This window comes from Lissotriton helveticus, chromosome 2_1, assembly GCF_964261635.1.
Source record: "Lissotriton helveticus chromosome 2_1, aLisHel1.1, whole genome shotgun sequence".
NCBI lineage: Eukaryota > Metazoa > Chordata > Amphibia > Caudata > Salamandridae > Lissotriton > Lissotriton helveticus.
The window spans coordinates 1,291,301,051-1,291,324,942 of NC_136059.1; positions in this window are offsets into that span (position 1 = coordinate 1,291,301,051).

Sequence of the window (23,892 nt, forward strand, 5' to 3'; positions counted from 1 at the left end):
GGTGTGTGAGGCTCTCTAGTTCCGACAGAGGAACCTCCCAGTTCCTTGACTGTATTTCCTTTACCTCTCCACACCCCCCTTCCCCTGGGGAACTTTGTATCCTTCTGTGTGCTCTGGGTTTGGACACATACACTGGACCCCATTAAAATATCGTCCCGCTCCTTAGTTCCTCTTGTTGTTATAATTAGAAAAGAGCTTGCCTCCTGTTGAAGTTTCAGGGACAACAGACTTCAACCCCCAGCTCCCCAGAGTTCTTTTGCAAGTGCCTGCTGCTGTTTTGGGCCTTCTGAGGAATTGCGCATCGCAAGAAGCTGGAAGCGCAAAGCAATGAGATCGAAGCGTGTTGCCATCACTGCTACTGCCGTCACATTTCTGAACAAGAGTGTCGCCGCTGGAGTTGTCGCACTGTACTGCATCAAGAAGAAGTGTGCCGCAACAAATAGGAAGCATGTCGCCGTCGCTGCTGCCTGCCGTCGCACTTCTGAACAAGGGTGTCGCCGCTGGAGTCTTCACACTGCACCGCATCGAGAGAAGAGTCTCGCAACGAGGTAGATGCGTGTCACCATCGCTGGGCCTGCCATCGCACTTCTGAACAAGGGTGTCGCCGCTGGAACTGTCGCAGCGCAACGCATCGTTGGTGCTGCTGCCGTGGCATTTCTGAACAAGGATGTCATCACTGTAGTTGCCGCATTGCGTGAAAGCTTACGTGTCGTGGGAGAAGAGTGTTGCAGTTGGAGCTGTTACCGTCGCACTTCTGAACAAGGGTGTCGCTGCTGCAGTCCACGCATCGAACAGAGAACTTCTCGCATCCCGGGAGAAGCATATCACATCTGGAAGACTTCACGTCTTCATTTCTTCATACTTGAACTTTGCCACATTTCCCTCGCTGCGACATTGCTTTTCGTGGAAGCGCAACGTAACCTAAGGCACATTGACGCAAAGTGTTGCATCTTAAGAAATGAACTAAACTAAGCTAAATCTACCATCTTAAAGTAACAGTATTGTGTATTTTTGTTGTTTATGGTCTTGTGGTAACTCTATATAAAGTATACTTATTTTTTATATAAAACCTTGTGTGGTGTCCATTTGTAGTGTTTTCACTGGGTTATTGTATGTGGTCACAAATGCTTTACACAGTGCATCTGATAAGCCTGTCTGCTTGTGCCAAGCTACCAAGGGGGAGAGCAGGGGTTATTTAGGAGTGTAATCCCCTTATCCTGACTAGAGGCAAGGGTCCCTATTTGTCACAAGTACCTACCTGTGCCAACTAGAGACCCTCAAATCAAACAGTCCCGGCTGCTCTAGTCTGCAGCCCTTATGTTGCCATACTAACTGATGTGATGCCACTAAACCCTCCTAGGGAAGAACCGATGCTCAAACGAAAAACACAAAGTTTCTCATTAGTTGCCCTCGAACACCGAGTTTGATATCAACTAAGTCTGGGCAGTGACCTCTGCTCCACTCGCAGAGTTTGCGGAGATATCCGCACTCCGCATTATGCGGAGCTTGAGGAGAACTGAGAAACTCAGCTCTGCAGAGCATGTGGTCAGATTTCTCATTGTGAGCGATTGCCTGTGCTTGTGACTGCTCGCATTGAGAAACTGTCCGTTCGCATTGTGAAAGTTGGCACTCAATGAAAAATCTACTCGAGTGGCAGAAAGGAAGCAGCACCTGCTTGCGCTGTGCATGGTGCCGGTCGCGATGACTGCACAGTGCAGACAAGCACCTGCCACTAAAAATCACCGCATACGGCATTTATCCAACGCACTCCACCGCTTGCACTTCACGGATTTCCAAGTAGCAGAAATCCATGAACTCCACCCAGGTTTAATATCAACGAGTCCAAGGACATTTTGTTTGTACTCACGGTTGGGTGGATTGGTCATTCAGCCAAACATACGAGAGGGGACTGTATTGTGCTGAACAGCAGGAATCCTTTACTCGCCTAGCGCTTGATCCACCACAAAGTAAATGGCCAGAGAGTGGGGGCTGAGTCACACATCCACATTGTCCCACTCTGCTTTTTCTACAAACTCCTTCGACCTTCTAATCTTGGAGACAGGGTGGGGTATCCCCCTCCCAATGTTTGGCAAGATAAACCAGCAGTGTTCTCTGTCCCTGTCTCCAACAAATTCCATCCACTTTCAGATTCAGCGGATGTAGATTGCTGCCAAGTGAAGAAAGGTGTTAATGTGGTTTTAGATCAACTCAATGCTTCCCATGGGCATGAGATCAGTGGGGATCATACACACCCAAAAGTAATCTTGCAGGTAGCCCTCTACACCCCTGAGGGTTCTCAGGTCAACAGAGATGATACCTGTATCCCCACAAAACTGTCTTGTATTTCTCACTCTTCACCAATGTTGCCCACCAGCTCCAAAGCACTGCCAGCCTCCTGTAAAACCAACTTCGGCCTTCCCTCTAGCGAACCACATATATTTTACCAAGAACCTCAGGCTTTTCCTCTGCCTAGCTCTTCCAAGCCTTTTACTGTGCTTTCTTGGAACATATCTGGGCTTGGGAGTAAACTTGTCCAGGAAGGGTAGGGTTCATTTATAGACCAGTGTGATATTATCATGTTTCAGGAAACTTGAGAAACATCCCCTCGTACAGACAAGGCTGCATGTGCTTCCATGTCCCAGCTTGTAAACCACAGGCTGGCAAACATTCAGGAGGCCTTGCAGTATGGGTAAACATTACTCTGGGTTACACCTTGAGGCAGTTGCCCCTTGATTCCACTGATTTATTGGTCCTTGAAGTTTTAGTAGAAAATAAGGTCCATTTGGTGCTCCTTAACGTCTATAGTAGGAGTCTGCCTAAGACAGCTGAATTCCTGTTTTTATACCTCTTAAGAGATACACTCTCTTAAACTAGAGTGGAGCCCAACATAATAGTTGGTGGGGATTTTAATACATCCTTTAACCCTCACTTCTTCTGAATTAAGTTGTCGGGTCTGGTGGATTAGTGTACTAATGCGTCCACTGCAGGGGCCTGTGTTTAACCTCATGGTCACAGGTTCAAATCCCATTGAGTCCACTCAGCCTTTTATCCATCTGAGGTTGATAAAATGAGTACCATTGAGTTGGGTAACAATAAACATCTGTTATTCAGCGACAAGATACCCAAGGGTAAACGTGCGCTTTACAAATACACGTTATGTTGTCAGTGAAGAGGACTTGTTTTGTGGTATACCTGAGCTGCAAGGCCCTCACCTAAAAACCCTTTGTAAGGTAGCTATTAGGATACTGGACCTTTGTGTATGCTGTCACCTGAGAGCTTGTAACAGCAGAGCGAAATCTGATCAAGAAAGGCGTCCAACATTTAGAAGGCGTACATACAGTGGCCGCATTGTTTACATTCTTATAGACGTTAACTCTTGGGATAGCTTACTTTAAATGGAAGTTCTACCCCATTTTAAAAGTGAGCATTTTCCACTGGATCTCTTCCTTTGGGGTATTCCTGACAATATGTCCAAAAATCTAAATAAAAAAATAACTTAGTAGTGACATAACGACCAGTGATAATTGGAGAGAGATCAGGTGGGAGCAAGTGGTTAAAACGAGAGAGGGCAAGCTTAATTATACCAGGACTTTAATCCAATATTGCTTTTTTTCCCTGAGTTAGCTCCTAAGGATGTCCTAAAAGCTCACAATAAATGGTCTGAGGAACTGAAAAAGCTATTATTCACCAAATTTCCCTCTGGCAAGAGCAAGCCCCTACTGCAGATCCTACCTGGCTTAATACAGAGTTAATGGAGGCAAAAATACTTTTATTATCTCTTTTAAAGAAAGCTCCACAGAAGCTATCCAGTCAGTAAAAGCTTCCTACAAATGAAGCCTAAAGCAAGCAAAAATGCCGTTGGACACATCCATCTGGACCGATATTTTGACCGCTTCAAGAACAGGGGACCAAGGTGCCTTTTGGCACATAATATCTTATGGGGCTAAGATGTCCAGATCTAGACCTGAAGCCTACATTTCCACACAAGATTGGGTAAACTACTTCCATTCTTTGTATAGTGACCCCGGGGTCTCTCCCCCTTCTGTTTCTATGGGTAGGTTCACTTCAGTAATTCTTTTACCAGAAAAGTCTGACTCGACCTCCTTAGACCTTGCATCAGGAGATGCCCTGGGCTTCTTCACTCTAGAGGAAACCTATTCTGCTATTCGCTCCCAGAAGTCTGGCAAGGCCCCAGGATCGGATGGAATCCTGACTGACCAATTACTCTCTGAACCAGCTGTTTAGGCATCCTATCTCAATTGTATAGCTAATGCAATAATGGCGGGCACTACCATCCCTGCTACCTGGAAAGGCGCTGAGATTATCTCCAATTATAAGAAGGGGCTTAAGTCTGATCCTGCAAACTACCACCCTATTAGCCTTATTGACATACGTCAGAAAATTGTATGCAAGCAGGTTCTGGATCACCTGCAGGCCTGGATTGATGACAAGATCCTCTCCCAATTTCAGGCTGGGTTGCAAGCAGAACCAGCACTGTCGACCAGGCTTTTAGGTTCCAGCTCTTGGGATGTAAGGTGGTCGATATAAACAAGGGCAGTTTATATATTGACTTTGTTGATATGAAGGAAGCTTTTGACATGGTCCCCTGGACTAAACTCTATTCCACCCTTAAGGCTCTAGGATTACCGGGTCCCTTGTATGACATCATAACGATGCTCCATTAGAATACCTTTGCAAAAGTGAATTGGGGAGCAAACGGGAAAACCACAGATCATTTTGAAGTTAGCAGGGGAGTTAGGCAGGGATGTGTCCTTGCCCCACCGTATTTCTTCTTTTCATCAATGGATGTGTTGATTTCCTTATGGGCTGTGACAATGATTCCCCGATGCTTGGGGGTACTAAAATTCCAACACTATGTTTCGCAGATGACATGCTACTGGGTATTAGGACTCTCCGCCTGAGGTTTCATTCATTCTGCATTTCCTCTGGCCTGACTATAAACGTATCCAAAACTACATTTATGGCAATAAACCCTCACAGGGTCTTTAGAGGGCCATTAACTCTAGAGGGGCTAGAATTGGAGAGAGTTCTTGCATTTGACTATCTCAGATTACGGTTTTCTGTCAATAGCTCCTGGGACAGTCAAGCCTTAAAGAGCTCGCCTAGACTAAACAATAGGGCTACTTACTACTATTCTAAGATTGGCCATCAAGACCACTTTTCATCATCCTGTCTCTCCATTTCTGGATGTTTGGAGAGCCCAAGCAGTAGCAGCTGCCACCTATGGTGCAGAACTTTGAGGGCATAGTAGTAAATTAGGTACCCTGGATTAAGCTGAAAATAAATGTTTTAGGACAGCACTTAAACTTCTGCAGAACACTCCTTTAATCTTCAGACCTTGGTGTTCACCTTATAACTTCTCTGGTGCGACTGAAACCCACACTTTATTGGCTATGCCTTTGGTCTGTTCCCGAGCTGTCTCACTACAGGGCAGATTTGAGCGACTCCTGGGTAAACAAAAACTTAGGACTTTGGTACCATGACTGAGCAATATTAGATAGACCTTCTACTTACTGGGAATGCAAGAGCTCTAGGTAGGTACTTCCACCATCATATCTTCCTCAATTAAAAAACTGGAATTCTCTTTTTGGGGAACATGAGGAGATGAAGCTGATCAATCAGCCAAATCTGGGGTCCCTTAGTGAACAATGTATAGGCTTTAAGCCCTTTTCAGATCTTGAGGTTGATATGGACCAGATTGACTCTCCCCCACACCAAAGCACTTTATATAAGGTTTAGATTAGGCACTCACTTCATTTAACTCTAAATGGTAATGCAGTTCAGGGGGAGTAGCCTCTGCCTAACATACAATGGGTGTGAGGAAACTAACAACCATCTGTTGTTCTTCTGCCTCTTTTTCTTGAAACTGTACAAACGCTGGTGTGGTCCCCTTTTACATTTGCTAGGTGTCCATCAGTATAGGGTCACCCAGAGAATCTGTAGAGCTGATACCTCGGCCATTATTGTGTTTTTGATTGCCAAGATTTTAGAGAGCGTTTGGTCGATCTGGTGCAAAGTCACCTCACACTAATCACCAGGGCTGAGATATATTTGTGTCACACAACTATACTGAATTAAACCATTCTGCTTGTTTTTACAGTGTTTCAACTGTAGTATTTGTTCTAATTTTATCTGTGATTTAAGAAAAATTGAAATCTTCTCTTTTATGTTTCTATAATATTATTTTTAATATGGTTTTAAAATGTTTGGTATTTGTCCTGTTGTCTCTTAAGTGAGCCACATCATTTTCGTATCTACTTAAAAAAAAATGAAGAAGTGCTTTGTTTATAATTGTATTCTGAATCACCTCATGTACTGTACTTATCTTTCTGATCCTTGACTTTTATCGTCTATGAACAAAATAAGGCTTAAACTGACTGAAACTTCTAAATGTTGTTACCTTTACCTAGTCAGCCTATGACTGACAGGTAGTTTTAACCTTTTTCAAAAGACAATATGACCCCAGAGGAACTGCACAATTTCCAGAAATGCAAAGTGTTCTACAAGCACATCAAGTGGGTTGCAAAATCGTACAGGGCCATAAAGCGTTGGTAGCAGACCAAAATGTCCCTCGGGCAGTGGTCTGTGTTCCCCAGGGGCCCATCAACCACCAGCACAGGAATTTTGGCCAGACAATTGCAACTGAATGCAGGACCAGCACATCTAGGAGGGGACCTTCACAGGAAATGCCAACCACTCAACAGCCCACAGGAGCGCTGTCAAATTTTGAGATAGACATGTGCAAGGAAATGTCTGACATTCAATTACGCATGGGAGTAGTTGAAAACATGAAGCAGGCAGTAGGACACAGCAAGCGTTATGACACACCATGTCACCTCCATCTATTTTAGCATGCTTGAGAGGCACCCATGTTATTAATGTAGTTGTTAGGATAGGTTAGGTTAGAGTGTAGTCAGTATATTTTTTTTTTTGCAGAGTTTTATATAGCGCGAACTAGAACCGAACCGAATCAGTTATCAGAGCGCTTTACATAACACCAGTTACGTTACATGAGGACACACTTTCATTTTAGGCACGGGAAGATTAAGTGATTTGCCCAGAATCACAGGGGGTTTTTGGCGTCGTTACCGAGACTCGAACCCAGATCCCCAGGTCCGAGGTCGAGCGCCTTAGCCGTTAGGCCAACCCCTCTATATTGTTATGATAGTGTAGATATGGGTTTCCTAAGGGTGCTTTTTATTGTAGTTGCATAGGATTACTTTGAGTTTTGTTATGGGGAGGTGGTTGATGTGTGTTTTATGTAAAAATATATATAAAATAATTTTAAAAAATCCCAAAATATATATATTTGCTTAGGTTACATATGTAGGTAGTTGATGTTTAGCCACAGTTAGTTTTGGCCTGTGTTAAGATGTGAATTAAGGGGGTGGGGGAGTTGATGTTGAAACGGTCGTACTGAGTGGGTGGGTTAAGTTAAGTTAAGTTTAGATAGTACTACAATATAGTTGTTGTATAACTTTATTCGATATACAATATCATAAAAGTATAAAAACATTAAAAAACATTTTAAAAGGGCAAAGCTCCACCCAGTAAAAGAAACGTTGCACAATATATACAAAGCTATAGTATGTAACATAGTCCATCCATGATGTGTGATACATACGTTTGTAATACAAGTTGATCATATATTGGTTAGGCAGGTAAAAAACGATATATCGTAGAAAGACTAAAAGTGCATCATTACTGTGTGACAATCTACAGTTCCACAGCCTGTACTTGGGTCATCCCGGAGAGTTTCATCCTCCTCAGCCAGGCACAACCCAGGTATTTGGCCAACCCACATATTAAACTGGGGATCGAAGTCTCCGATGCTAGAATACGCAGCACTGCCCCATGGTCTCTGCAGCCCAGATTGAAATAGACGGGTTTCAACCATTTCCTCCTCGCCTGGCCATACGCTGGGCAGGCGAAGAGGAAATGGGCGACGGATTCCATAGGGGAAGCACAGCCCGGACACCCCAAATCACTCCCCCTCATGTGCCTCCAACCTGCTTTAAAATCGTTCACTGGAAGGGTGCCAAACCGGAACTTCAAATACAAGGCCCTATCTTTCCGGGACTCAATAAGGTCCAAAAGGGATTCTAATTTGGGCACAGGCTTAGCGCTCAAAAAATATTCTGTCAGGGTGCCAAAATTCTCGCTTCTAGATGCGGCTACGGCCACCCAATACCAATATGCATTTTTAACAACTACTTTGGGCGGCGCATCCTGACTCACCCACGCTTCTCCCAAACCGATGTCCCCCACTAGCTGTTTCAAATTGGTTAGCCAAGCTATCTTGTGGCCAATATCTAGTTCTATCAATTCAGTCAGTGCAGTAGCATAGTCGCATAGCTCAGGTGACCTTCTGAGGCGTGTCCAGAACAGTAAGGGGCGCAGTCTTGCCACCTCATTTATTGGATGTCTCCCCAAATCAATGCGGAGCGGGACTAGTGGGGTCGATGGAGGAAGCGAGACCAAGTCTCTGAAGAGCTTGTTCTCTGATCTTACTAGGTCTGTGACCTTCTCGAAACCCCACAGTTCCGCCCATATATATTACAATATAGTAGTGTTGGATAGGTTAGGATAGGTCTTTAGCATAGGATAGATAGGCATGGAACTAGTTACTTTTCCATTTCTAATAAATCTATAAGTTTGATACATATATATGAATGGTATGATTTACTGTGTATTAGTGATTTATTGTGCGTTTCTGAAGCTGTTTACTTGTACTAGTCTTTGCTTGCAGTGTCTGTCAACTTGTGTGAGTGGGTATCTGGTCTGTGGACAGAGCTGTGTCATACTGGCAATTACTTCACATGATCTTACATGCTGACATTGTTGACCAAGGAACATGGCTTACATCGAGGCATGATGACAGAGTGCTCATTTTGTAGTCACATACAGGATCAATGATTGTAGCCATGCAACATGTCTTTGTGGATGTTGTGCCCTATGACTTCTGCACATATAGTTGGTATATGAACTGATACACTAATGGCTGCCTCCTAACCTCTTACACCTGCTCCGTGTACTTGTCAACCCTATGTGGTATTCTATGCCAGTAACCATGGATGGACAGGACACATGTGGGGTGACTAATCTTACCATTCACATAGACTGCATGACACCAGTTGAACATTAATGTTTCCACCTTGAGTATGCACTTAATGCTCATCACACAATAGGTGCTTTTACCATTTGGCAAAGTCGCACTGCCTAGCATTGTCCCACACACTGCTGAAACAATGAAGGGGCATATTATCAAGAACAACGTTAAAATTATTACAGTTTTAGGGGCAGAAAACTGCTGCTAAAGCGCCGATAATGGGCTTGATAATATGCCCTTGAGAATTCCAATAGAAGCCCATGTTCACACCAAAACATGGACTTCTATTGGAATTCTCAAGGGCATATTATCAAGCCCATTATTGCCATTTTAGCGGCAGTTTTACTGCCGCTAACCGCCGATAATTTTTAATGCTGTTCTTGATAATATGCCCTGAAGTCGCTTTCAATAGTATTTGATGTAGTTGTCATACTGATTAGCCAGTGGTTACCCTTGTACTGACACAGAGAGATTGACAACAGATAGTACTTTTTGGTGTATTTATTTACATGTGCAATTTTAGTTTGGTCTCACAGGGACAGTTTACAGGTTTACAACCTCAAAGAATGTTTCAACCCAGTGGATGTCCAGACAGAGTCCTTGTGGTGAACATGTCATGGGACATGTTGAGGATTAAGAATGCAACTTAAAAAAATATCTTGAGCAAGAACTATTACCTTTGATCTATGGGCATATGACTGTGCATAAATAACTTAAACCAAAAAATGCATGAATGATAAATTGCCTACAAACATAGACAGATTCCGGTATATTTTATATTCAAACTAGCAAAAATATTTATTTGATGTACAATTAATGAAAAAAATATATATCATTAGGAGAATATCCATACAGCTGTAATAAATTGAAATAAGGAACACCAAGAGAAATAAGGAACACCAAGATGGGAGAACTATAAACCAAGCCACCCATGAGCACCCATGGGTTACCCAGAAATCCTGGGGACGGGTGCCGGTCAGGAATAGACACATGTACGAGCCCAGAGAGAACTTAGCCCTTTCTAACAGATTCTCTCCTTTAGTTAATTTAGAGGAAGTAGATTGACTAAATTGTGAAACCTCCCTGGGGGCTAGTCCTGGCGAAAACAGAGTTAGTATGTCTATAGAACCTGCCACGCTCCCAGAATCCAGAGTCAGCATATTAACACCTACAAGGGATTGTATAAAACTGATGACCTGGAATATTGCAGGGTTGCGCTCGAAAAAGGACGATCAAGCATGGTTAAACTTGGTAAAAGAATACGATATTATAGCTCTCCAAGAGACCTGGGCCAGGTACAAGGTTTTTTGGCTTGACGCATATACATCTTTTTTTGTCCCAGCCGAAAGATCACCAATGGGGAGAGATAAAGGTGGTCTTATGTTCCTAGTCTCAGTTAATATTGTGGGCAGAGTAAAGGAACTTGATAGCCTATCAAATAATATTATGCTGCTAGAAATCTTGCTACCAGATCATAATAAGTTGGTTCTCATAAATTGTTACAATTCTATGCAAGGGGGGCCCCAAAATGTTAATCTTTATTCTTTGTTAGAATTCCTAACTGATTACAAGCATAAACAATCCACCTTTGTTCAGTTCATCATGATAGGGGATTTTAATGTTCATTTGTGTGCTTTTAATTGCCAGTACAAGGATTATGATGGCCCTGAACTTACTACTCCACAACACTTTGAACATAGTGCCAAGGGCGAGGCTATGGAAGAACTCCTGTCATCTAACGATCAGTTCGAGGTGGGGTTTCTAAACCAGGGCGATCGAGTTGTCACATATAAAGCTCGAGATAGTGAGTCAATTATTGACTATATATTTTTGTCACTGGAGCTGTTAAATTATGCTGTGTCCTACAATGCCATCCCTAGTGGATATAGCGATCACAACTCGGTTATACTCGTTCTGGATGGGACCCTCGGCCTCTTGAACAAAAAGGCCTTTACTAAGACAGCGATAGATGTAAAGAGTAAAGATCAAGCAAGGAGACTGAAATGGAGTAAGGTGTGCCCTGAAGACTTTTTTTAGCACTATTCAACAAAAGGTGGCTAGGGAAATAAACATCTGTAAAGACCGACAAACTTTGGGGGCGATGTAATAGCAGCATTCGAGGCTATTTGTGCACGGGTATCCATGGAACTGACAATCAAAACTAAGCGGAAAGCCGCTCCAGTTCTAGGCTGGTTTGACCAGAATTGCTCCAAAGCGCATAGTCTACTAATGAAAGTACTAAAAAAAAAGCCTAGGGACAAGCTGTTGGTCGCAAACCGTAGGAAAGAATATACATTGACCCTGCGGGAAAGAAAAAAGACCATTAAGAAAGATGCTTGGGACTCGTTAATGGAATCAGCCACCATGAAGGACAGCTCTAAGTTCTGGGCAATTATCAATAATCCCTTATTTGCTGAGACAATGAACACTGCTCTAGAAACAAATATTGAGGAGGAAGGCTGGCTAAATCATTTTAAGGAAATTTATGGGAGCAATAAAGTACAGGAGCCATCTTTGTTACCAACTAGTTTGCCTCCTCTGCCACAGTTAAGATTTACAGTAGCTGAGATCGAGGTTGCGATAGAGGGCACAGCAGGGCGTAAAGCCCCTGGCCCGGACGGGGTTCCCTCCGATATGTATAAGTCCAACACCAAGTTCTGGGCGATTTTACATGCAAATGTTTTTAATTCCGTTTCCGAACTAGGTTTCCCAAAAACATGGTCTTGTTCAACTATTATCCCCATTTTCAAGAAAGGCCAGAGGGGTGATCCCAAATGTTACAGGCCGATATCTTTATTGGATTCCTCCGTTAAGATCTTGGGGAAAGTGGTCCTAGCAAAAATAACACAGTGGACGACGGATAATGACATCCTATCCAACGCCCAATATGGCTTTAGGTCAGGGAGAGGTACGGAGGACCAATGCCTAAATTTACATCTGATTGTGTCGAAATATACAAGGGCAGCTAAAGGTTCCATTTTTCTAGGTTTCATGGACCTGTCCACAGCCTTTGACCTAGTCAACAGGTCAAGGCTGTGGACTATGCTATTGAACCTGGGGCTTGATGCTTCCCTGGTATATTTTTTATCAGAATTACATAGAGATTTGAAGGCCACCATCAGGATGACACAGGAGGGCAAATGCACGGCGAGGTGTATGCCAAGGCTGCATCTTGGCCCCCATGCTCTTCACGTTGTACATAAACTCCCTGGAGGAGAGGTTGCTAACTGCGTCCCTCGACATTCCGCGTATGGGAGGTACTCCTATACCTGTACTCTTATACGCGGATGACGCTGCTCTGGTAGCACGTACACCTCTTGGGTTGCAAAGATTGCTTGACTCCTTTGGGGCCTTCATGAATTCGCTTGATCTAGTAGTGAATAACTCCAAATCCCACATAATGGCTATTGGGGCCAGCAAAAATACCACCAAGACTTTCTATTGCAATAAGGAAGTCATTTCAAGTGTAAAGGTTTTCACATACCTTGGGGTGGTATTTGACAACAAGGGTCACTGGTCCCCGCAACTTACATCAAAGACAAAAGCGGTAAGAAGCTCCGCTAATGCAATCCTAAGCTTTGCGAGAAGACTGGGGGGGAAACCATGTGAAGCTTCGATAGCTATTTACAAGGCAAAGACAGTTTCAATAGCTAGGTATGGTGCGGGACTTTGGGGATATGTAAAAGGAGACACTATCCAAAGGGAGGAAAATAAATTTCTTCGTTCCCTTTTGGGTCTCCCCCAATCGACCGCTACCTTTTCGGTCCATCAGGAGCTGGGGATGGGATATATCAGTGACACTATAGCAATGGCACCCATCCTACTTTGGATCAGAGATTGGATTAACACTAATCTTACCTTGAACCATAAAATACTCAAGGACTGCTTAAACCTAGACAAGGCTAAGGACATTCAATGGTTAGCATACATCAAGCAGACAGTAACAGGACTGGGGCGTCCAGAGATCTTTTTCAATCCTTCTGGACTGAAAAAGGCAGACCTGACTTGGGTTAAAATTAACTTCCCTAATTACAAGGAACTTGAGCGGGAGGAAAAACAACTAAGTAAACCCACTGTCAGGGCCCATTATATGTTAATTTCCTGCCTCTCCGTTCAACCATACTTAGCAGTCGTCACTAATCCATTCCATAGATTGCTCTTAACAAAGCTCCGGTTTAATCAGATCCACACGGTTCTAAACGAACAAACTGGGTGGACTAAGCCTGAAGATGTGGTCGTATGTAAATGCGATGATTTTTCATCACAAGATACTATGCACTTCATGCTGTTTTGCACTTTCTATCACGATGCCAGAAGGAAGTTTATTGTTCCCCTGTTGAAAGAGAAAGCATTTATACAGGCTAAACATGCTTTACTTTTTTTGCTACTATTGGAATCACCTGTAACAATGTATAGTGTGGCAAGTTTTCTTGTTGCAGCCTTTCGAAGTAGGAAGAAGAGACTTGCATTATAGCCATGGGGGTTTTTAGGATAGCTGAATTAGATTGACTATGAATTATGGATTTCAAATGAGGAAACCTTTTATATGTTTTTTATTGTTATTTTATTATACTTGAATGTACTGTATGCATTTTATGAATTGTTGAAATGTTTTTATTGTATATAGCATACTTTTATGATTTTTTGAAAAATCGAATAAAGTGGTTATGATGATGATGAATAAATTCTCCCCATATCCTTTTTTTTTTAAATTGTTTTTATTGTGGCAGTTTCGTGAAAATATACGTTATACAGTCACATCTGTGAACATGTGAACAGAGATGAAGAACAAAAGTCAGGTTAAGATAAAGTACACAGCCTTTCGGTCCACAACCCTGAGGTCGGACGGCGTCACAATTTAGCAAATCAATATAGGGTAGATGTCGGTAAGCACGTTGGACACAGATAAAGCAATCACACCACTGATTTTTGTTTGAAACAGAAACAACACAAAAACAAAAAAACAAAAAACCAGCAGAGGTCGTCAGGAAATCATTAGACCAGCTTAAGGGTCCAGCACTAACCAGCCGTGGCGCTTCGTACCAGGCCCATCGATAAGCCACACAATGAGAGAAAGAACCCCTGTGTAGGAAATAGATATTGAAAGGTCCCGGTGGGGACAAGTCCCAAACCCCTCATCCCATACACAACGTCTCAGGAGCCTCCTCTGGACATAGCCAGTTCCGCCGTTGGAGAATCGCACAATTCACCCCGGTAAATATTCCAGTGTCCCCATTTCTTGTCCCACACCTTGGGGCAGCCCCTTATTTTATTACACGTCTTCTCTGCTATCATGCATTGGTCCACTGCGGCCCCCCAGCCCACCACCAACGGTCTGTCTGGGGAACCCCAACTCATTGCTATGGCTCGTTTAACCAGCAAAAACCCCAATGCCGCCCATTGTATCTCCGGAGCAGTTAGGTCGTTAGGCCCCTAGATGTTAAGGATACATTCCTTCGGCGACGCGGGTAGGGGCTTGCCCAGGGAACGGCTCATTTTAGACCGCGCGGCCATCCAGAACCGCTGTATCACAGGGCACTCCCATAGGGCGTGGTAGAAGGTTCCAGGGAGTCCGCAACCACGGAGGCATAGGGCGTCTGGTCGCCGACCTATCCTAGCTAATGTAAGGGCCGATATATACGCTCAGTGTAGTACTTTTAGTTGAATCAGCCGGAACCTGTGACACATGGCTGACTCTCTCGGAGACATCAGTGCCGATCTCCAATCCTCGTCATCTAGGGGACCCTGGTCTACCTCCCATTTGGCCCTCAACGGCAAGAAGGAATCGGGGAGATTGTTGCAGAGTTTACGGTAAGTTAGGGAGATAGCCTTTTCAGGAAGAGGCTCTGACAGGAGCCTATCTTCCAATGGGGAGGTGGCGGGTATAGAAGTGAAGACCGGAAATGCGTCACGCAGAGCATGTGTAATTTGCAGGTACCTAAAGAACTCAGTGGATGCCAGGGCGTATTTAGCTTGTAGGTTGGTAAAGGTCAACAGTCTACTCTTATAAAGCAGGTCTCCGACCTCCGAGATCCCGATCGCATCCCATCTGCCGAAGCCCTGGGAAAAGCAAAGGGATCCCAGTCGCTGAGCGGACCATAGAGGCGAGACCTTGGTTAGTTTGTCAGCCCATCCCAGCCTTTTGTTGGCTGTGTGCCAAACTCTCACTGTGTGAGCCATTAGCCCAATGTATCTCGTTTTAGTGGGTTTACTATACAAAGCCCCCAGGTAGCCCTCATGTCCCGTTTGTTCTCTGTCCAAATGGAAGGCCGGATTAAGAGGAGAACCGTGTATCCAGTGGTTGATCACCACAAGCTGGGAGGCCCAGTAGTAGAGACGGAGATTGGGGAGGGCTATTCCCCCATCATACCAGCCCTGAAACAACTTACAGAGAGCAATCCTAGCGGCACCGCCATCCCAGAGCAGCCCCCGGAGCTCACTCTCCACCGTCCTGAAGTACGAGTCTGGAACGGGAAAAGGGCAATTCTGTAGGACGTATAGAAAGCTTGGAAGCGCTAGCATTTTGAATAGTGCCGCCCTACCCAGGAGAGAGAGCGGGAGCGATCGCCAGTGAGCAACGTCGCTACGCAGCCTGCGCAGTGGGTCCAGCAGATTGCGGTCGTAAAATTGCATAAAGTCTGGAGTAATGAAAATACCTAGGTAGGTAAAGCCGTCAGAGGCCAACGTAATGGAAAAGCCCCGAGGCCGGCGATGTGGCGGGCCTTGTAGCATGTACAGCACCGATTTGGACCAGTTTATGGCATACCCGGAGTATTTACCGAAGTTAGTAAGGACGTGGAACAGGCTGTTAATGGAGGACTGCGGGGAAGATACGTAAATCAGGATGTCGTCAGCATTAAGGGAGATTTGGTTCACGGTCTCGTCACTCCAACGCAGGCCGCGAATTGAGGCATCGGTGCAAACCCAGTGAGCCAAAGGCTCCAAGGTAAGGGCGAACAACAGAGGAGAGAGGGGACAGCCCTGCCTGGTGCCCCGATGGAGAGGAAATTTTCTGGACGTGAAGTTGTTAACCCGGACCTGACCAAAGAGGTCCGTATATAGGAGGCGTACCCAAGCAATAAAGGTGGGTCCAAAGCCAAAGCGGCGGAGGACCTCGAACATGTAGGACCATTCAATCGAGTCGAATGCCATTGCTGCGTCGAGGGATAATATAGCAGCGTCCTGAGAGAGGGAGGGCTGTCGGCTCAGCACGCTCTGGACCCTACGGAGATTCAGCGCCGTGTTCCGGCCCGGCAGGAAACCGGACTGGTCGTCGTGTATCAGCGAAGGGAGTACCAAGAGAAGACGGGACGCTAGCAGTTTAGCCAGAACCTTGGCCCCTGTGCTGATCAGGGAGATCGGCCAATAGGAGCTACAGGCAGTGGGAGGTTTGGTAGGTTTTAGAATGACAGCAATGGAAGCCAACCTTTGATCGAGGGGAAGCACACCCAGCTCTAGGCTCTCCGTAAACATATTCAGGAGATGGGGGATGATGTCAGGGGCCATTCCCTTCAGAAACTCAACCGGAACTCCATCTGGGCCCATAGCCTTTCCGGAGTTTACAGCGAAGAGCGCCAAAGTGAGCTCCTCAGCGGATAGGTCCGCGTCCAAAGCGAGCCGATCCGAGTCCGAAATGACAGGGAGACGCATCTCCTCCAGCAGTTGTCTGGAGTCATCAGATGAATAGACGTTGCTGGCGGTGTATACCCTTTCAAAGTGAGCGGCAAACACCTCGGCAATGTCCTGGGGGTCAACTACCACCGACCCATCTGGTACCCATCTCGTTGCCTGGTCACGTCGCTCCAGCCATGCGAGCATCTTGCCTGCACAGTCTCCGTATTCGTAGACTCGGTGGCGCGTTTGAAGCAGTCGTGCCTGTGCCCGTTCTTGGGCCAGTGCTCTATAAATCAATTGTTGGGTACGGAGACGCGCAGCGGTGGAGTCTGTGGGCGCAGTGCTATGGAATACCTCAAGGTTAATGAGGTCAGTTTCCGCCTGCGTAATGAGCTCAGCCTGTTTATGCAGATGACATGTTTTTAGGGCTAGTGCTTCACCTTTCACCACCGCTATGTAGGCCTCCCAAAGTGTAACCGCTGAGTCCACCGAGCCAACGTTTTCTTCGAAGTAAAGTTCTGTACGTTCCCTCAACGCCTCTCTAATGTCGGGGATCTGTAGGAGCCAGGGATTGATAACGATAGGTCCCCTCACTATCTGACGATTATATGTTAAATCCACCATCAGTGGTGAATGGTCGGATATACCGCGTGGGAGGTGTCGTGGGTGGATGAAGCGGCCGGTGTCAGCGTTGGGGCAAAATAAATAATCAATTCTGGACATGCTGTTGAGTGCGTTAGAGTAGTGAGTGAAGGATGGCGTGTCTGGAAAGTGAAAGCGCCAAATGTCTGTTAGTCCCAAGGCCTGTGTAAAGTCAGCTAGTTCAGAGGTCTGACGGTGTGAGCTTTTCTTGGGCCTACGATCCAGGTCATCGCACATGGTGGTGTTGAAGTCCCCTCCCATTATTAGGGTACCCGGGGGTAGGCCCACCAGTTGAGTACCCAGGTCTTTAAGAGAGTCGCGCACTAAGGTCGGTGGAAGGTATACTGAAACGATATTCAGCGGGCGCCCCTCCCAGGTGGCCTCCACTACTGCAAAGCGGCCTAAAGGGTCTGCCCAACATCGTGAATGGGTTAGTGCAAGATATTTCCTAACTAATTTCCCGGTGCCCCGGGACCCAGTAGTAAACCCTGCGTGGATCAAAAGCTTGTACCCTCCCCCTCTGCATTGCCAGGCAAGTATTGCCAATCAGGTGGGTCTCCTGCAACAGGACTATGTCGGGGGAGTGGCGTCTAAGAAACTGGAGGACCACACTTCGTTTTATTTTGTGACCCAGTCCATTGACGTTCCAGGTGAGGACTGTAAGGGAGCTAGAGAGTTGGTGAGTCATGGCTGTAAGGGTGGGGAGTCAAGTTAGCAGGTCGCCTAAATAGGAACCTCTCGGGACAACCAAAGGTCGGGGTCATACCAAGCTGGAAAGTAGTTAAAACATGTGGACCCCAGGGGCCAAACGGCTACCCGGGAGTGAGGCTTTGCAATACAGGACCTCGGGTAAGCAAGAGAGCGCGACTAAGGACCAGTCTGCTGGAGGCAAAGGGAGAAATTAGCAATGGTATGTGACCATCGGAAGCTCTGCGGATCACAAAAGTAAACAACATAACAGCAACAAAACTGGGCCTATACCCCCCACCCCTCACCCCTTCCCCCCACCCTGCTTCCCTGCCCGCGGATTCAGAACTATCCACACCCCAACTCGGCAGAGTGCCTGTCGCCCTCCCACTCATTTTGGGGTTAGCAAGTGAGCCGGCAGCGCCGCTCGTCCGACTTAGAAGCAATATAAATGTAATACACTAGTAAGGGCATGTCATACGATTTACGCCACAATCACATCTTAGAAAAGTTACTTGTTAGGTAGCTGGTGCGGCCCGAACTCGGTCGGAAGAGCAGATCCCAGGAATAAGGTTAGTGCAGAAAGAGTTGGACTGCCCCCCCGGGCAGTCCAACAAATCTCTGGACTTTCAGACGGCAAAGGCCCAGACATTGTTCAGCCAGGCCCCTCGTGGCGGAGGCATGTCATTCCACGTCCTCAAGAGGCCCCGTGAAGAGATCCTGGCTTTCAGGCGGGGGGTCCTCTCTCGTGGGGTCGTCCGGTACAGTACGGTGTCGTGGAGAGCTACCGACTCTGTTCCAGCCCTCCAACCAGTCCCACACCTCCTCCGGTGAGAAAAAGAACCAGGTCTTCCCGTCGCTTTCAACGCGTAGTTTTGCCGGGAACAGCATGGAGTATTTGACGCCCTTGTCTCGTAGTGCTCTCTTGACCTCCAAGTAGCTGCGCCGCCTCGCCTGTGCCCTAACCGTGAAGTCCGGGAACATGGAGATGCGAGCATTTTCCAGAAGAAGGGGTGGTCCGGAGCGGGCGGCCTGCAGGATGGCATCCCGGTCTCTAAAGTTAAAGACCCTCGCGATGATGGGGCGAGGGGGGGCACCCGGCATAGGTGCGCCGCCCGGGACCCTATGCGCTCTTTCAATGGAGAAGTAATTTGAAAGGTTTTTCGGTTTAAGGTGAGTCGTGACCAAGGACTCCACAAATAGGACGGCCGAGGGTGCCTCCAGTCTTTCCGGAACTCCCAAGATGCGAATGTTGTTTCGTCTCGCCCTCCCTTCATAGTCGTCCAGTTGCTCGCTCATCTGTTTCTGTTGCTTCTGAAGCTGAGCGACTTGCTGTTGAAGAGTGGAGGTGTCATCAATCAGAGCTGCAGTTTTGACTTCTACATCTTTCACTTTAGTGTCCATTTTACGCAGGTCGGCGCGCAAGAGGGTCACCTCGATGTTTACTGAGTCAATGCGAGTCTCGAGAGAGGAGCGAACACCGGCGATAGCCTCCATTACATCTTCCAGGGTAAGTGTCTTTGACCCCTGAGTAGGGGAAGCGAGCTTCGGGTCACTCAAAGGGGCCGCCTCTTTGTTGTCACCTCTCGCACTCCAGGAGTTCTTAGTGATCTGCCTCTGAGTTGAGGCCCGTGACCCCTTGCCAGACGCCATCTCTACTGCGCAGTGGGACCCCGAGTCCAGGAGGATACAACAGAGACAATGATTAAGATGAGGGTCAGCACTCTACTGTGGCGACGGAGCGGATCAGGAGCACACAATATCGCACCCTTGGGGCCAATCACCACAGCACCGGCCGTGTCCTCCAAGCGTGGGTACAGAGTCTCAGGTTGCCCTTTTGGCAATGGATCCACACACTGTACCTGAGTCAACCCTGGAAGGTCAGCGGGGCCCGCGGGGCGATCCCAGGAGAGACCAGGCCCACTCGGCGGTGTGGTGCTAGTTATACGCAACTGGGGGCCCGCAGAGGAGGGCCATCCCCCAAGCGCCGAAAGCAGGTGCCAGGCACTGGTGGGCAGTTCGGAGGTCCGCCGCCGATTCAGGACAGGGCCAGGTGGCGGAATAGGTGCGGCGTGTAGGCAGATGGGGTCAGTATGCCCTCGGGCCGTGAGCCTCATGCACAGCCTCCGGAAGACTCCACAGAGTCAAGGCCGATCTAGCTGCGCAGGTCCAGTGCGGGGCCAACAAGAACCGGGAGGCACCGGGGCCCCTGGGGTCCAACCCCCGTGACCCTAGGCAGGCGTCGTCTGCGATGTGCAGGCTGGGTGGCTGTTCCTCCCCTTAAGTCTCCGCCAGTGCGCCCTGATGAAAAGAGTACGTCAGGGCCGGAACGTCGTCTGTAGCGTGCCCCGGCAGGCAGACGGCATCGACAGCTCCCCCCACGGAGGACAAGGCAAGTGGTCAGGGACTATATATAGTCTGCCCCAGCAGCGGGAGAGCTAAGCGTTTGAGGGTCCATTTGCGGCAGGCCTCGAAGCCGGGGAGTCACGTAGCTCACTCCCTGACCGGAAGGGACACTTACCGCGTCTCTCCCCTCAGGCCGGAGGCCGCGTCAAAGTCCGCCTGAGGGGTCCGTCGCGTCGCTGCAGGCCGCCGGCAGGTCTCGTGGGCGACACCAAAGTAGGGAGGAAGCCCTGTGTTGTCCGGGTCCAGTCGCTCTCGGCAGGCGCAGTCTAGGAGGCCCGACGAACCTCAGGGATGGCCGCCATCTTGCGGGCCCAGGGGGATCTCCTCTCCTCCGGCACAGCGGTCGCCAATGAGCCCCGATCGGGCCAGCACTTCGCCACAGCAGGCGCAATCGGTTTCCCGTGAGATTCCCCTCGGCAGAGAAGGGAATCCCGTTCTGTGGACGGATCGGTGCAGCGGATCGTCGGAAACGGCCGGGAGTCGCTCTAGCTAGCGACCATTCCCGCCGGCTGTCGGCCACGCCCCCTCTCCCCATATCCTTGGCCCGCTGCATCTTTTTACAATTAGATCCCATTTTCCCCACACTTACTAGCAAAGTAGTTCTCATTTCAAGATGTCACGGTTGTTCTAGATCATTTAAACTGGCTTTCTATTTCTGGGCCATGGTCCAGGCGAGGATATTTCAGCTGCAGCGTTAGGTGAGGCTACACTCAACTACATCCAAACAACTGGATCACCTGCAAGGAAGACAATGGTCCCACCCTATTTACCGGTAAGCCTGACAGGGATGATAATGGTATAAGCCTACCACACATACAGGTGGTAGTGATATCTGTATTCATTATGTACAATGCAGCTTACCCCCGTTTTCTGATACCCAGGATTGTGGCATATTGAGGGCTCCAGCCCCCACAGAGTTCATGTCCCTAATATAGGAACAAGTGAGTAAGTGTCCTCACCTTTGTATTAAAACCCACCCCATTGTTGACATTTATTTACTTGTTCCACTCTGAATTAAGTAGTCCTTTACTTTCCCTCAATTAGGACCCCATATCATTGCATCCATGGATATTTTATCATGTTTTCTCAGGTACAGAGAGACCTTTGCTAAGCTAGTAGATACTTTATTTAAATGCATAAAATAAAGTATTCCCCTGCCCCCATCCTCCCTTCCCCCTCCGTTACCCCCCAAAAACCCGCAGCATCTGGATTTTTTCCCCCCCATCTCTATTATCGAGCTCCAGAGACTTTTGCATAACGTCAGTTCTGGGTCCCCTAAGGACTGCTGCCCCCCCCAGATCCTTAGAGAAATCTTCTTGGCCTGCCCTGACCCTGCCTTGACCCTTCTTAACACCTCGTTGGCCACTGGAGTAGTCCCCGACTCCTTCAAACAGGCAGTGGTGCTACTGATGAAGCAAAGCTTCGCATATTTTGCGACTTGCTGTATTCATGAACCTCGTTTATGTGTAACAAGGTAATAAGTGTACGTCTTACTAACGTTATATTTAGTTTAAGCAAAATTTATGAAGCTTGCCTATGTGTATTCCTAATGCATTTAATCCTTGTCCGTAAAATATGGCCGCCGCTTGTATTTAGTTACTGCGCATGCGTCAGTCACACTCACGTGTCCTGACGGGTCTGCAGAAGTGGAGGGAAATTTATGCGCATGCGTAATACATAGCCTTGCCAGTAACGTGGTACTGCTCGTGCCACTGCTCTTGTGCCTGTTATATGTAGCTAACATTTAGACTGCATAAGTATATTTTGTAGTGATAAGTTGAAAGTCCAAAACCAAATGATGTGTTTTCATAATGTTATTTTTATGTATTAATTTGTTTTCGCTTACTTTTCATGTACCGCGGGGAATGGGGGTCTAACTGCACCAAAAGCCATCTTGGAGGTCCCTTCTACGCATGTGCAACTTTCTGGGGCACCGACAACCTTGGCTGATGGAACACCGCCAGTTGGCAGTGATGGGCAAGATGCTCCTGAGAACTGACCTGCAACCCTAGCAGGACGGAATCACATGTTCTTTTTCCGAAACAATGTAATATATCCATTGTATTTCTATGCAGTTTCTCATGGGAACCCCGATCTCGCTAGGCGGTACCCAGATATGTAAATGAAGCATCCAAATAGTGTGTTATGATTGGTGTATTACCCAAATCCTACCTTAGGACCAATCGAAATTGGGGATTCTGACACTTTGCAACATTTGGGGGGTGGTACCCTGTCCCCAAACTGTATATCTACCCTGGGTTCACCTAGGGAATTTGTCCGACTTGTCTGGTTTAGCTGACCTGTCACTGACCCATCGTACTCAATAGGTGACTGAAGATACAGAGCGCTGCGGAGCACTCTGTCCGAAATTGACCATAGACTAAGGTTTTACTGAACCTTAAAGTGCTGGCGAAGCACTTTGCTGGGAGTTCGCTGACCCAATCGGGGTCTTGATCGATAGCTGCAGAGAGGGTGGAGCGCAGGCGTTGCTTCCAAACTGCGGGTGCGGTCCTGTCCTGAGCGGTCCTGTCCTGAGGGTTTGCTGTCCTGTCCTGAGGTCCTGTCCTGATTCCTAATCTGAGGGTATCCTGTCCTGTCCTGGGTGTCCATTCTGCACCTGCTGTCCTCTGAGGGGTATCCTTCCTTGAGGGTTTCCTGTCCTTAAACTGACCCGTGGCCAGGGTTTGGTTTCCACACCAGTCTAGGTAAATACTGCTCTAAGTTCTTTAAACTTGCCCCTTTCTAATTTCCTGTCTTTTGCTTTAATAAAGTGACATCCTGCACATGTTGATTTTTCCATGCTTTTGCCACAAACTATTGAATTATAAAGTCAATTGCATATTTTCTTAACTTGTTCCTATGTTATCCTACCTTTTAGAAATCATAATTTGCATTGCAGTTTGTCATTTTCTGATATGGTCTAGAACGGCCTTACTTAATTGGTCTAAAGGATTTCTGCCTTAAATTCATAGAGTCTTTCTGTTTGCATCTCACTTTAGCATTTAAATGGTTACCCTGACTTTATTTCTCTATAGTTATGTACTTTTCATTATCTTGGTTATTTGATTGCCTTATTCTTGTAAGTTTGATGCTTGATGAAAACGAACTTTAGATAAACATTTTAAAACTTCCAGTTGTCCGTGGTCATTTACAAACAATATTGAATGTCATTTGAATTTGCATTTGCTGCCTTTCCTTTTACAGCTAGGCTCCTGATCCGTTGAGGTCATGGGTACCCGTGTCGGTGGATGGTAAGTCGGGTACTCTGGGTAATAACAGTAGGGAACACACACAATTGGTAGCAGCCCGTGAAGCCGCCCTGTCAATGAATAGTGTGAATTGAAAGTATATGGGCCCTGAAGCCGGAAACGGCGAAATCATTGGCTGGGTGACCTCGCGCGCTCTATCAGTTT